We start from the raw sequence: 15,554 nt of genomic DNA, 5'->3' as shown, positions 1-15,554 counted from the left end.
GGGAAATTACAGTGTAGTTATTGAAATCCTCACTTCTGTCTAGATTCAACCTTGTTTAGAACATTAAAATTTGTCGAAGGATCATTGTTAAAAATTCAGCACTTGCCTGAATACCTGTGACATTCAAAGGCATCCATTGCTCAGACAATCTGAGCATCTGATACTCCCAACAATGGCACAGCAGCAAGTGAAGCTGAAGATTCTCTGCTGGAAGAGGGTTCAATTCTGAGCTGAGGTGGGATTGGAATCAAAAGGCTGGTAGGTGAAACAGTAAATGAGTAATGGGAGGATATATAACAGAAAAATCCCCACAGCGGGGGGGGCGGGGCGGGGGGGGGGGGGGGGGGGCGGGGGGGGGGGGGGGGGAGGAAGGGCACCTAAACCTAAAGAGAGATTAAAGTGAAACACAAAAAAGCAAGCAGGAGCATAAACAGAGCGATGGACGGACAGGCAAATGGCACCAAATTCAACTTAATCAAGTCATCCACTTTGGAAGAAACAGCAGAAACTGGTGCATGTTACAGGGTGCAGCAGAGACACGTTCACACGCACACATCTTCACAGGTGACAGGACACAGTAAGGGCTGTTAAATAGGGAGAAATGTGGTTCCCACGGACAGGAAGGTCAGTGACCGGATTACACCAATCCCAAGGTAATTGACAAAAGAACCAAAAAGGGAGATGAGTTTTTTTTCAAATGGGCTGATGCACGATCAATTACTATTAAAGACGAGGTAGTAACATAACTGAGGCTTTAATAGACTAGAACTGTTCCCCAGCAGCTTCGGTACAGAATGAGGGCTGCTGGGATGGCACCGGTTCTTATACCCCGCCTGTCAGGGCGGAGCTACATACCAAACAGCCAATGGTAATCTCCTAGGTTTAACCAATGGTCTTCAGCCTCTCGGGTACTGCAATACCTGATAATACCACATGGGTGATGATCTTGAATGAACGACAAGCCGCGATTTAACCAGAAAGAATTCTATTTGCGATTTTGGGTGTGTTTAGCGGGATGTTTATCAGCAGCTGCAGGGTTGAGGAACACCCCGCTATTCTATGGTACTCTTTCAATGGTTTTTGACCTGGGGGAGCCAAGGCTGCATTTGAGCCATTTCTGGCTGGCAGCTTCAGCAGGAAAGGCACCTCGCAGATTGGGACGCTATTTTGTCTGGTTGCCCCGATGCCCCCCCCCCCCCCCATTCCTTGGGGAGGCCCTTGGGAACACCCCCTCACCCACCCTCCACCTGGTAAAGCCCCCCCCCCCCCGGGCCTGTCCCTGGCAGTGCCAAACCGGCACCCTGGCAGTGTCAGGCTGGCAGTGGGAGTGCAGGGTGCTACCCTGCCTGGCTTCCGACCACCTGGGCACACTGGCAGTACAGCTTCAGCACTGGCAGTGCAGCTACAACACTGGCAGTGCAGCTACAACACTGGCAGTACAGCCACAACACTGGCAGTGCAGCTACAACACTGGCAGTACAGCTACAACACTGGCAGTACAGCCACAACACTGGCAGTACAGCTTCAACACTGGCAGTACAGCTACAACACTGGCAGTACAGCTACAACACTGGCAGTACAGCTTCAACACTGGCAGTACAGCTACAACACTGGCAGTACAGCTACAACACTGGCAGTACAGCTACAACACTGGCAGTACAGCTACAACACTGGCAGTACAGCTTCAACACTGGCAGTACAGCTACAACACTGGCAGTACAGCTACAACACTGGCAGTACAGCCACAACACTGGCAGTACAGCTTCAACACTTGCAGTACAGCTACAACACTGGCAGTACAGCTGCAACACTGGCAGTACAGCTACAACACTGGCAGTACAGCCACAACACTGGCAGTACAGCCACAACACTGGCAGTACAGCCACAACACTGGCAGTGCAGCTTCAACACTGGCAGTACAGCTTCAGCACTGGCAGTACAGCTTCAACACTGGCAGTGCAGCTGCAACACTGGCAGTACAGCTTCAACACTGGCAGTACAGCTGCAACACTGGCAGTGCAGCTTCAACACTGGCAGTACAGCTGCAACACTGGCAGTACAGCTTCAACACTGGCAGTACAGCTGCAACACTGGCAGTGCAGCCACGACACTGGCAGTACAGCTTCAACACTGGCAGTACAGCCGCAGTGCAGCTTCAACACTGGCAGTACAGCTGCAACACTGGCAGTACAGCTTCAACCCTGGCAGTACAGCTGCAACACTGGCAGTACAGCTTCAACACTGGCCGTGCAGCTGCAACACTGGCAGTACAGCCACGACACTGGCAGTACAGCTTCAACACTGGCAGTACAGCCGCAACACTGGCAGTGCAGCTTCAACACTGGCAGTACAGCTGCAACACTGGCAGTACAGCTGCAACACTGGCAGTACAGCTTCAACACTGGCAGTGCAGCTTCAACACTGGCAGTACAGCCACGACACTGGCAGTACAGCTTCAACACTGGCAGTACAGCCGCAACACTGGCAGTGCAGCTTCAACACTGGCAGTACAGCTGCAACACTGGCCGTACAGCCGCAACACTGGCAGTACAGCTACAACACTGGCAGTACAGCTGCAATACTGGCTGTACAGCTACAACACTGGCAGTACAGCTACAACACTGGCAGTACAGCTGTAACACTGGTAGTACAGCTTCAACACTAGCAGTACAGTTTCAACACTGGCAGTACAGCTGCAACACTGGCAGTACAGCTGCAACACTGGCAGTACAGCCTACAACACTGGCAGTACAGCCGCAACACTGGCAATAAAGCTGCAACACTGGCAGTAAAGCTTGAACACTGGCAGTACAGCTTCAACACTGGCAGTGCAGCTGCAACACTGGCAGTACAGCTGCAACACTGGCAGTACAGCTGGAACATTGGCAGTACAGCTACAACACTGGCAGTGCAGCTGCAACACTGGCAGTACAGCCGCAACACTGGCAGTACAGCTTCAACACTGGCAGTGCCGCTGCAACACTGGCAGTACAGCTTCAACACTGGCAGTACAGCTGCAACACTGGCAGTACAGCCACAACACTGGCAGTACAGCTGCAACACTGGCAGTACAGCCACAACACTGGCAGTACAGCCACAACACTGGCAGCACAGCTGAAAAACTGGCAGTGCAGCTACAACACTGGCAGTACAGCTTCAACACTGGCAGTACAGCTTCAACACTGGCAGTACAGCCACAACACTGGCAGTACAGCTGCAACACTGGCAGTGCAGCTTCAACACTGGCAGTACAGCTTGAACACTGGCAGTAGAGCTTCAACACTGGCAGTGAAGCTGCAACACTGGCAGTACAGCTACAACACTGGCAGTACAGCTGCAACACTGGCAGTTCAGCTGCAACATTGGCAGTGAGCTACAACACTGGCAGTGCAGCTGCAACACTGGCTGTACAGCCACAACACTGGCAGTACAGCTTCAGCACTGGCAGTGCAGCTACAACACTGGCAGTGCAGCTACAACACTGGCAGTACAGCCACAACACTGGCAGTGCAGCTACAACACTGGCAGTACAGCTACAACACTGGCAGTACAGCCACAACACTGGCAGTACAGCTTCAACACTGGCAGTACAGCTACAACACTGGCAGTACAGCTACAACACTGGCAGTACAGCTTCAACACTGGCAGTACAGCTACAACACTGGCAGTACAGCTACAACACTGGCAGTACAGCTACAACACTGGCAGTACAGCTACAACACTGGCAGTACAGCTTCAACACTGGCAGTACAGCTACAACACTGGCAGTACAGCTACAACACTGGCAGTACAGCCACAACACTGGCAGTACAGCTTCAACACTTGCAGTACAGCTACAACACTGGCAGTACAGCTGCAACACTGGCAGTACAGCTACAACACTGGCAGTACAGCCACAACACTGGCAGTACAGCCACAACACTGGCAGTACAGCCACAACACTGGCAGTGCAGCTTCAACACTGGCAGTACAGCTTCAGCACTGGCAGTACAGCTTCAACACTGGCAGTGCAGCTGCAACACTGGCAGTACAGCTTCAACACTGGCAGTACAGCTGCAACACTGGCAGTGCAGCTTCAACACTGGCAGTACAGCTGCAACACTGGCAGTACAGCTTCAACACTGGCAGTACAGCTGCAACACTGGCAGTGCAGCCACGACACTGGCAGTACAGCTTCAACACTGGCAGTACAGCCGCAGTGCAGCTTCAACACTGGCAGTACAGCTGCAACACTGGCAGTACAGCTTCAACCCTGGCAGTACAGCTGCAACACTGGCAGTACAGCTTCAACACTGGCCGTGCAGCTGCAACACTGGCAGTACAGCCACGACACTGGCAGTACAGCTTCAACACTGGCAGTACAGCCGCAACACTGGCAGTGCAGCTTCAACACTGGCAGTACAGCTGCAACACTGGCAGTACAGCTGCAACACTGGCAGTACAGCTTCAACACTGGCAGTGCAGCTTCAACACTGGCAGTACAGCCACGACACTGGCAGTACAGCTTCAACACTGGCAGTACAGCCGCAACACTGGCAGTGCAGCTTCAACACTGGCAGTACAGCTGCAACACTGGCCGTACAGCCGCAACACTGGCAGTACAGCTACAACACTGGCAGTACAGCTGCAATACTGGCTGTACAGCTACAACACTGGCAGTACAGCTACAACACTGGCAGTACAGCTGTAACACTGGTAGTACAGCTTCAACACTAGCAGTACAGTTTCAACACTGGCAGTACAGCTGCAACACTGGCAGTACAGCTGCAACACTGGCAGTACAGCCTACAACACTGGCAGTACAGCCGCAACACTGGCAATAAAGCTGCAACACTGGCAGTAAAGCTTGAACACTGGCAGTACAGCTTCAACACTGGCAGTGCAGCTGCAACACTGGCAGTACAGCTGCAACACTGGCAGTACAGCTGGAACATTGGCAGTACAGCTACAACACTGGCAGTGCAGCTGCAACACTGGCAGTACAGCCGCAACACTGGCAGTACAGCTTCAACACTGGCAGTGCCGCTGCAACACTGGCAGTACAGCTTCAACACTGGCAGTACAGCTGCAACACTGGCAGTACAGCCACAACACTGGCAGTACAGCTGCAACACTGGCAGTACAGCCACAACACTGGCAGTACAGCCACAACACTGGCAGTACAGCTGAAAAACTGGCAGTGCAGCTACAACACTGGCAGTACAGCTTCAACACTGGCAGTACAGCTTCAACACTGGCAGTACAGCCACAACACTGGCAGTACAGCTGCAACACTGGCAGTGCAGCTTCAACACTGGCAGTACAGCTTGAACACTGGCAGTAGAGCTTCAACACTGGCAGTGAAGCTGCAACACTGGCAGTACAGCTACAACACTGGCAGTACAGCTGCAACACTGGCAGTTCAGCTGCAACATTGGCAGTGAGCTACAACACTGGCAGTGCAGCTGCAACACTGGCTGTACAGCCACAACACTGGCAGTACAGCTTCAACACTGGCAGTGCAGCTGCAACACTGGCAGTACAGCTTCAACACTGGCAATGCAGCTGCAACACTGGCTGTACAGCCACAACACTGGCAGTACAGCTTCAACACTGGCAGTGCAGCTGCAACACTGGCAGTACAGCTGCAACACTGGCAGTACAGCCACAACACTGGCAGTACAGCTGCAACACTGGCAGTGCAGCTTCAACACTGGCAGTACAGCTTGAACACTGGCAGTGCAGCTGCAACACTGGCAGTACAGCTTCAACACTGGCAATGCAGCTGCAACACTGGCTGTACAGCCACAACACTGGCAGTACAGCTTCAACACTGGCAGTGCAGCTGCAACACTGGCAGTACAGCTGCAACACTGGCAGTACAGCTGCAACATTGGCAGTACAGCTTCAACACTGGCAGTACAGCTTCAACACTGGCAGTACAGCTTGAACACTGGCAGTACAGCTGCAACACTGGCAGTGCTGCTACAACACTGGCGGTACAGCTGCAACACTGGCAGTGCAGCTACAACACTGGCAGTGCAGCTACAACACTGGCAGTGCAGCTACAACACTGGCAGTGCAGCGACAACACTGGCAGTACAGCTACAACACTGGCAGTGCAGCTGCAACACTGGCAGTACAGCTGCAACACTGGCAGTGCAGCCGCAACACTGGCAGTACAGCCACAACACTGGCAGTGCAGCCGCAACACTGGCAGTGCAGCCGCAACACTGGCAGTGCAGCCGCAACACTGGCAGTACAGCCACAACACTGGCAGTACAGCTGCAACACTGGCAGGACAGCTACAACACTGGCAGTACAGCTACAACACTGGCAGTACAGCCACAACACTGGCAGCACAGCCTCAACACTGGCAGTACAGCTACAACACTGGCAGTACGGTTACAACACTGGCAGTACAGCTACAACACTGGCAGTACAGCTGCAACACTGGCAGTACAGCTACAACACTGGCAGTACAGCTACTACAACACTGGCAGTACAGCTACAACACTGGCAGTACAGCCACAACACTGGCAGTACAGCTACAACACTGGCAGTGCAGCTACAACACTGGCAGTACAGCTACAACACTGGCAGTGCTGCTACAACACTGGCATGTACCTGCAAAGGATCAGGTCCAAATTTTATAGAAACCCTATTGTGCAGAAGGTGGCCAATCAGCCCAGTGAGGCTGCACTGACCCTCCGAAAGAGCACCCCATCCAGGTCCACTCCCCTGCCCTACTCCCGTGACCTGACCTGGCCACCAAGGAGACCTTTATCATGGCCGATCCACCTCATCTGTGGACTGTGGGAGGAAGCCGGAGCACCCGGAGGAAACCCACGCAGACACGGGGTGAACGTGCAAACTCCACACAGAGTCACCCAAGCCGGGAATCGATCCTGGAGCTTGAGGCAGCAGTGCTAACCACTGTGCCACCATTCATGCGACCCCCACTCTTTGTCCCACTGTTGGAGGCAGAACGTTTCGGCGCCTAGGCCCTAAACTCCTTAAAGACCGCGTTAAACATCTGCACTACTCCATTTCTGTCTTTTAGAGATGTTCCTTCAAACCAATCTTTGACCAAACACCATCATCTTTCCTAATGCCTCCTTCAGCTCAATTACTGATTCTGCATCTATGAAGTATATTGGGAGTATTTTACAATGTTATAAATTCTATATAAATTCAAATCATGGGCCAATTTAGCAAAGTGATGGAAGTTGTCGCAAAGAATCCTATCAAGTGTCACATATTCATCAGTAACCCATTCACCAATGCTCAGTTTAGATGCTCCAATAACTGCTGACCCCATTACACAAATGAACACCAGAGGGGAGAGTGACTGCCCTTGACATCAAGGCTGCATTTGACTGAATATGGCATCAAGGAGCCCTCGCTAAACTGGAGTGCAAGGAAACCAGGTGAAAGCTCTCCACATACTCATACCTGGCACGATGGAACATAGCTGTAGTTAAAAGAGAAAAACAGAAAGTACTGGACAATCTCAGCATAGGTAGAGAGAGAACATAGAACATAACAGCGCAGTACAGGCCCTTTGGCCCTCAATGTTGCGCCGTTCCTTCTGCATTGTAAATTCTATGACCTGTGAAACCACTCTAAAGCCCATCTACACTATTCCCTTATCGTCCATGTCTATCCAATGACCATTTGAATGCCCTTAGTGTTGGCGAGTCCATTACTGTTGCAGGCAGGGCATTCCACGCCCTTACTACTCTGAGTAAAGAACCTACCTCTGACATCTGTCTTGTATCTATCTCCCCTCAATTTAAAGCTATGTCCCCTCGTGCTAGACATCACCATCCGAAAAGGCTCTCACTGTCCACCCTATCCAATCCTCTGATCATCTTGTATGCCTCAATTAAGTCACCTCTTAACCTTCTTCTCTCTAACGAAAACAGCCTCAAGTCCCTCAGCCTTTCCTCATAAGATCTTCCCTCCATACCAGGCAACATTCTGGTAAATCTCCTCTGCACCCTTTCCAATGCTTCCACATCCTTCATATAATGCGGCGACCAGAATTGCACGCAATACTCAAAATGCGGCCGCACCAGAGTTTTGTACAGCTGCAACATGACCTCATGGCTCCGAAACTCAATCCCTCTACCAATAAAAGCTAACACACCATAGGCCTTCTTAACAACCCTCTCAACCTGGGTGGCAACTTTCAGGGATCTATGTACGTGGACACCGAGATCTCTCTGCTGATCCACACTGCCAAGAATCTTACCATTAGCCCAGTACTCAGTCTTCCTGTTATTCCTTCCAAAAAGAGGGAAGGGAGTTAGCGCTTCCAGTCTGGATAACACTTTGCCAAAACTGGGATTTTTGTAGTTATTGGAGGCCAACAATCTCAGCCCAATGAGAGGCTGAGTTGTGTCCTAGGCCCAACCATCAATGACCATCCCTTCATCACAAGGTCAGGATTGGGATATTCATTGATACCTGCTGTGTTCAGCTCAATTCCTTACAGAACAAAGCAGTCCATGCCAATAGGTGGGTCATCATTGACCAGAAACCTAGCTGGAGCCACACATAAGTGACACGGTTACTGAAGCAGGAATGAGACTTGGTACTTTGCAGAAAACGTTCCACTTACACTTCCCAAACCCATTCCATCACCTAGGAATTGAAAAAATGAAATGAAAATCGCTTATTGTGACAAGTAGGCTTCAAATGAAGTTACTGTGAAAAGCCCCTAGTCGCCACATTCCGGCACCTGTTCGGGGAGGCTGGTACGGGAATAAGGCACAAGTCAGGAATGCAGTGGAATACTTTTCAATTGCCTGGATGGTTCACCTCTGAACACACAAGGAACTTGGCGATGTCCAGGACAAAGCAGTCCACTTGACTGTACTTCATCCACTGGCTTAAACATTCAACATCTTCACTGTGACTGCAGAGTGTGCTAAACGTTCCCTGCTCAAACGGCCAAACCCATCAGCACCGAGAAGGACGAGGGCGACAGGAGCACCATTTCCAAGGTGCATCCCACTCCCAGCTGGGCACATCTTCCTTCATCAACACATGGACTGCAGCAGTTCAAGAAGAACCTCACCAGCACCTTAGAGAAGTAAATACCACCTTGTCAACCTCAACATGTTTGTTTTTTTAACCTATAAAAAGCTGCTTTATTTCTGAGAGCCAGACATGCAGAACTTCTCGGATTGACTCATTTCCATCAATACAACTTTAGTGTGATAACAATAATGAATGCTGAATGTAAAACACCCTGGGCTAGGGCACAGTCAATGTTACAACACCCTGGGCTATGGCACGGTCAATGTTACAACACCCTGGGCTAGGGCACGGTCAATGTAAAACACCCTGGGCTAGGGCACGGTCAATGTAAAACACCCTGGGCTATGGCACGGTCAATGTTACAACACCCTGGGCTAGGGCACGGTCAATGTTACAACACCCTGGGCTAGGGCACGGTCAATGTAAAACACCCTGGGCTAGGGCACGGTCAATGTAAAACACCCTGGGCTAGGGCACAGTCAATGTTACAACACCCTGGGCTAGGGCACGGTCAATGTAAAACACCCTGGGCTAGGGCACAGTCAATGTAAAACACCCTGGGCTAGGGCACAGTCAATGTAAAACACCCTGGGCTAGGGCACAGTCAATGTAAAACACCCTGGGCTAGGGCACGGTCAATGTTACAACACCCTGGGCTAGGGCACGGTCAATGTAAAACACCCTGGGCTAGGGCACAGTCAATGTAAAACACCCTGGGCTAGGGCACGGTCAATGTAAAACACCCTGGGCTAGGGCACGGTCAATGTAAAACACCCTGGGCTAGGGCACGGTCAATGTAAAACACCCTGGGCTAGGGCACGGTCAAGGTAAAACACCCTGGGCTAGGGCACGGTCAATGTAAAACACCCTGGGCTATGGCACGGTCAATGTAAAACACCCTGGGTTAGGGCACGGTCAATGTTACAACACCCTGGGCTAGGGCACAGTCAATGTTACATCACCCTGGGCTAGGGCACGGTCAATGTTACAACACCCTGGGCTAGGGCACGGTCAATGTAAAACACCCTGGGCTAGGGCACGGTCAATGTAAAACACCCTGGGCTAGGGCACGGTCAATGTAAAACACCCTGGGCTAGGGCACAGTCAATGTAAAACACCCTGGGCTAGGGCACGGTCAATGTAAAACACCATGGGCTAGGGCACGGTCAATGTAAAACACCCTGGGCTAGGGCACAGTCAATGTTACAACACCCTGGGCTAGGGCACGGTCAATGTAAAACACCCTGGGCTAGGGCACGGTCAATGTAAAACACCCTGGGCTAGGGCACAGTCAATGTTACAACACCCTGGGCTAGGGCACAGTCAATGTTACAACACCCTGGGCTAGGGCACAGTCAATGTTACAACACCCTGGGCTAGGGCACGGTCAATGTAAAACACCCTGGGCTAGGGCACGGTCAATGTAAAACACCTTGGGCTAGGGCACGGTCAATGTTACAACACCCTGGGCTAGGGCACAGTCAATGTTACAACACCCTGGGCTAGGGCACGGTCAATGTAAAACACCCTGGGCTAGGGCACAGTCAATGTAAAACACCCTGGGCTAGGGCACGGTCAATGTTACAACACCCTGGGCTAGGGCACGGTCAATGTAAAACACCCTGGGCTAGGGCACAGTCAATGTTACAACACCCTGGGCTAGGGCACAGTCAATGTTACATCACCCTGGGCTAGGGCACGGTCAATGTAAAACACCCTGGGCTAGGGCACGGTCAATGTTACAACACCCTGGGCTAGGGCACAGTCAATGTAAAACACCCTGGGCTGGGGCACGGTCAATGTTACAACACCCTGGGCTAGGGCACAGTCAATGTTACAACACCCTGGGCTAGGGCACAGTCAATGTTACATCACCCTGGGCTAGGGCACAGTCAATGTTACAACACCCTGGGCTAGGGCACGGTCAATGTTACAACACCCTGGGCTAGGGCACAGTCAATGTTACAACACACTGGGCTAGGGCACGGTCAATGTTACAACACCCTGGGCTAGGGCACAGTCAATGTAAAACACCCTGGGCTGGGGCACGGTCAATGTTACAACACCCTGGGCTAGGGCACAGTCAATGTAAAACACCCTGGGCTGGGGCACGGTCAATGTTACAACACCCTGGGCTAGGGCACAGTCAATGTAAAACACCCTGGGCTAGGGCACGGTCAATGTAAAACACCCTGGGCTAGGGCACAGTCAATGTAAAACACCCTGGGCTAGGGCACAGTCAATGTAAAACACCCTGGGCTAGGGCACGGTCAATGTTACAACACCCTGGGCTAGGGCACGGTCAATGTAAAACACCCTGGGCTAGGGCACGGTCAATGTTACAACACCCTGGGCTAGGGCACAGTCAATGTAAAACACCCTGGGCTAGGGCACGGTCAATGTTACAACACCCTGGGCTAGGGCACGGTCAATGTTACAACACCATGGGCTAGGGCACGGTCAATGTTACAACACCCTGGGCTAGGGCACGGTCAATGTTACAACACCCTGGGCTAGGGCACAGTCAATGTAAAACACCCTGGGCTAGGGCACGGTCAATGTTACAACACCCTGGGCTAGGGCACAGTCAATGTAAAACACCCTGGGCTAGGGCACAGTCAATGTAAAACACCCTGGGCTAGAGCACGGTCAATGTAAAACACCCTGGGCTAGGGCACGGTCAATGTAAAACACCCTGGGCGAGGGCACGGTCAATGTAAAACACCCTGGGCTAGGGCACAGTCAATGTAAAACACCCTGGGCTAGGGCACAGTCAATGTAAAACACCCTGGGCTAGGGCACAGTCAATGTAAAACACCCTGGGCTAGGGCACGGTCAATGTTACAACACCCTGGGCTAGGGCACGGTCAATGTAAAACACCCTGGGCTAGGGCACGGTCAATGTTACAACACCCTGGGCTAGGGCACAGTCAATGTAAAACACCCTGGGCTGGGGCACGGTCAATGTTACAACACCCTGGGCTAGGGCACAGTCAATGTAAAACACCCTGGGCTAGGGCACAGTCAATGTAAAACACCCTGGGCTAGGGCACAGTCAATGTAAAACACCCTGGGCTAGGGCACGGTCAATGTAAAACACCCTGGGCTAGGGCACAGTCAATGTAAAACACCCTGGGCTAGGGCACAGTCAATGTAAAACACCCTGGGCTAGGGCACGGTCAATGTTACAACACCCTGGGCTAGGGCACGGTCAATGTAAAACACCCTGGGCTAGGGCACGGTCAATGTTACAACACCCTGGGCTAGGGCACAGTCAATGTAAAACACCCTGGGCTAGGGCACGGTCAATGTTACAACACCCTGGGCTAGGGCACGGTCAATGTTACAACACCCTGGGCTAGGGCACGGTCAATGTTACAACACCCTGGGCTAGGGCACGGTCAATGTTACAACACCCTGGGCTAGGGCACAGTCAATGTAAAACACCCTGGGCTAGGGCACGGTCAATGTTACAACACCCTGGGCTAGGGCACAGTCAATGTAAAACACCCTGGGCTAGGGCACAGTCAATGTAAAACACCCTGGGCTAGAGCACGGTCAATGTAAAACACCCTGGGCTAGGGCACGGTCAATGTAAAACACCCTGGGCGAGGGCACGGTCAATGTAAAACACCCTGGGCTAGGGCACAGTCAATGTAAAACACCCTGGGCTAGGGCACAGTCAATGTAAAACACCCTGGGCTAGGGCACAGTCAATGTAAAACACCCTGGGCTAGGGCACGGTCAATGTTACAACACCCTGGGCTAGGGCACGGTCAATGTAAAACACCCTGGGCTAGGGCACGGTCAATGTTACAACACCCTGGGCTAGGGCACAGTCAATGTAAAACACCCTGGGCTGGGGCACGGTCAATGTTACAACACCCTGGGCTAGGGCACAGTCAATGTAAAACACCCTGGGCTAGGGCACAGTCAATGTAAAACACCCTGGGCTAGGGCACAGTCAATGTAAAACACCCTGGGCTAGGGCACAGTCAATGTAAAACACCCTGGGCTAGGGCACAGTCAATGTAAAACACCCTGGGCTGGGGCACGGTCAATGTTACAACACCCTGGGCTAGGGCACGGTCAATGTAAAACACCCTGGGCCAGGGCACAGTCAATGTTACAACACCCTGGGCTAGGGCACGGTCAATGTAAAACACCCTGGGCTAGGGCACAGTCAATGTAAAACACCCTGGGCTAGGGCACAGTCAATGTAAAACACCCTGGGCTATGGCACAGTCAATGTTACAACACCCTGGGCTAGGGCACGGTTAATGTAAAACACCCTGGGCTAGGGCACAGTCAATGTAAAACACCCTGGGCTAGGGCACGGTCAATGTTACAACACCCTGGGCTAGGGCACGGTCAATGTAAAACACCCTGGGCTGGGGCACAGTCAATGTAAAACACCCTGGGCTGGGGCACAGTCAATGTAAAACACCCTGGGCTAGGGCACGGTCAATGTAAAACACCCTGGGCTAGGGCACAGTCAATGTAAAACACCCTGGGCTAGGGCACAGTCAATGTAAAACACCCTGGGCTAGGGCACAGTCAATGTAAAACACCCTGGGCTGGGGCACGGTCAATGTTACAACACCCTTGGCTAGGGCACGGTCAATGTAAAACACCCTGGGCTAGGGCACGGTCAATGTAAAACACCCTGGGCTAGGGCACGGTCAATGTTACAACACCCTGGGCTAGGGCACGGTCAATGTTACAACACCCTGGGCTATGGCACAGTCAATGTAAAACACCCTGGGCTAGGGCACGGTCAATGTTACAACACCCTGGGCTAGGGCACAGTCAATGTAAAACACCCTGGGCTATGGCACAGTCAATGTTACAACACCCTGGGCTATGGCACAGTCAATGTAAAACACCCTGGGCTATGGCACAGTCAATGTTACAACACCCTGGGCTAGGGCACGGTTAATGTAAAACACCCTGGGCTAGGGCACGGTCAATGTTACAACACCCTGGGCTAGGGCACAGTCAATGTAAAACACCCTGGGCTAGGGCACGGTCAATGTAAAACACCCTGGGCTATGGCACGGTCAATGTTACAACACCCTGGGCTATGGCACAGTCAATGTTACAACACCCTGGGCTAGGGCACAGTCAATTCCAGCAGCACTCGACCCGGAGTCGCAACACAATTGAATTAACCAATAATTCTTGGGAAAATACCCAAAGTCTTTGGCCCTTGGCTGGCCAATAATTACAGTCACCGGCTTTGTAAATGTAAAAACAATTACTTTTATTTATAACAAGGACTATAATGAAATATGCAGCAAATACAACTGGTTAACTAATATCTAATTCCCAGGTTTAATTTGCCCCGGCCCCCCCACAACCACCCTCGACAAATACACACAAGACAGACAAACACAGAGGGGAAGAAAGGAGTAAAGAAATAAGTAAAAGGGGGAAAAAAAGTCTTGGTTTCAGATGGTGGTTTTAGCTCCTTGCACCTCTTCAAACTCTTCCAGTTCGAGGCTGTTACTGTCGATTCATTCAAATTTCTGTAATTTCAGAAATACAGCACTCACAGCCTTTCTGGGGCGAGAGAGAGGGAGAGAGCAGGTTCTTGTCTTTGGTTGCTGCCTGTAATGGTTCCCTGTAGATTCATTCATTCAGGTTCTCTGCAGCTTCAGGAGTACAGCACTCACTGCGTTTCTGGAGGGGGGGGGGGGAAGCAGGTCCTCACTCAACTGCTCCCGCAGGTCTCTGAGAACCCCACTGGGATAGGATCCAACCACCATATGTTACAGGGCAGAGTACAGCCTTTCGGCCAATTCATTGGCCACCAGCCAATCAATCAAACTGAGTCCCTCCCTGTCTCTGGTGCCACAATATCTGAGGCCTCCTGGTCAAACTCGCAGAGAGTTCTCTCCTGTAACTTCTGAATTCTTCATTCTCTCAACTTAAAGACACATGTCCATTAATCATCCATGGATCAAAAATGGTGATGGCAAAATAAAATAAAGGGGAAATAAAGGAATAATCAGGAAGGACCCTTACACACCTCCCTCCCTAAAATAATGAAATGTCAGGGCATGGATATTTCATTTTGAGGGATGTAAGACATAAATCACAAACACATATCCATCCATTCCTATTATGAGTATGTAAGTTCCTTTCCCAGTCTTTACATTGGTAACTGGTGAGCCTTAACTCCATGACAAAGCATCCACAATCCCATTATCCTTTCCGGGAATGTGTACAATTTCAACATTGAACTGTTGTAATAATAAAATCCCACGGAATGACATTAGAGCTTAGAACATTACAGCGCATTACAGGCCCTTCGGCCCTCAATGTTGCGCCGACCTGTGAAACCACTCTAAAGCCCATCTACACTATTCCCTTATCGTCCATATGTCTATCCAATGACCATTTGAATGCCCTTAGTGTTGGCGAGTCCACTACTGTTGCAGGCAGGGCATTCCACGCCTTACTACTCTCTGAGTAAAGAACCTGCCTCTGACGTCTGTCTTATATCTATCTCCCCTCAATTTAAA

This window comes from Scyliorhinus torazame, chromosome 1, assembly GCF_047496885.1.
Source record: "Scyliorhinus torazame isolate Kashiwa2021f chromosome 1, sScyTor2.1, whole genome shotgun sequence".
Lineage (NCBI taxonomy): Eukaryota > Metazoa > Chordata > Chondrichthyes > Carcharhiniformes > Scyliorhinidae > Scyliorhinus > Scyliorhinus torazame.
The sequence above is the reverse complement of the archived record's forward strand: the minus strand, read 5'-3'. Positions refer to the sequence as shown.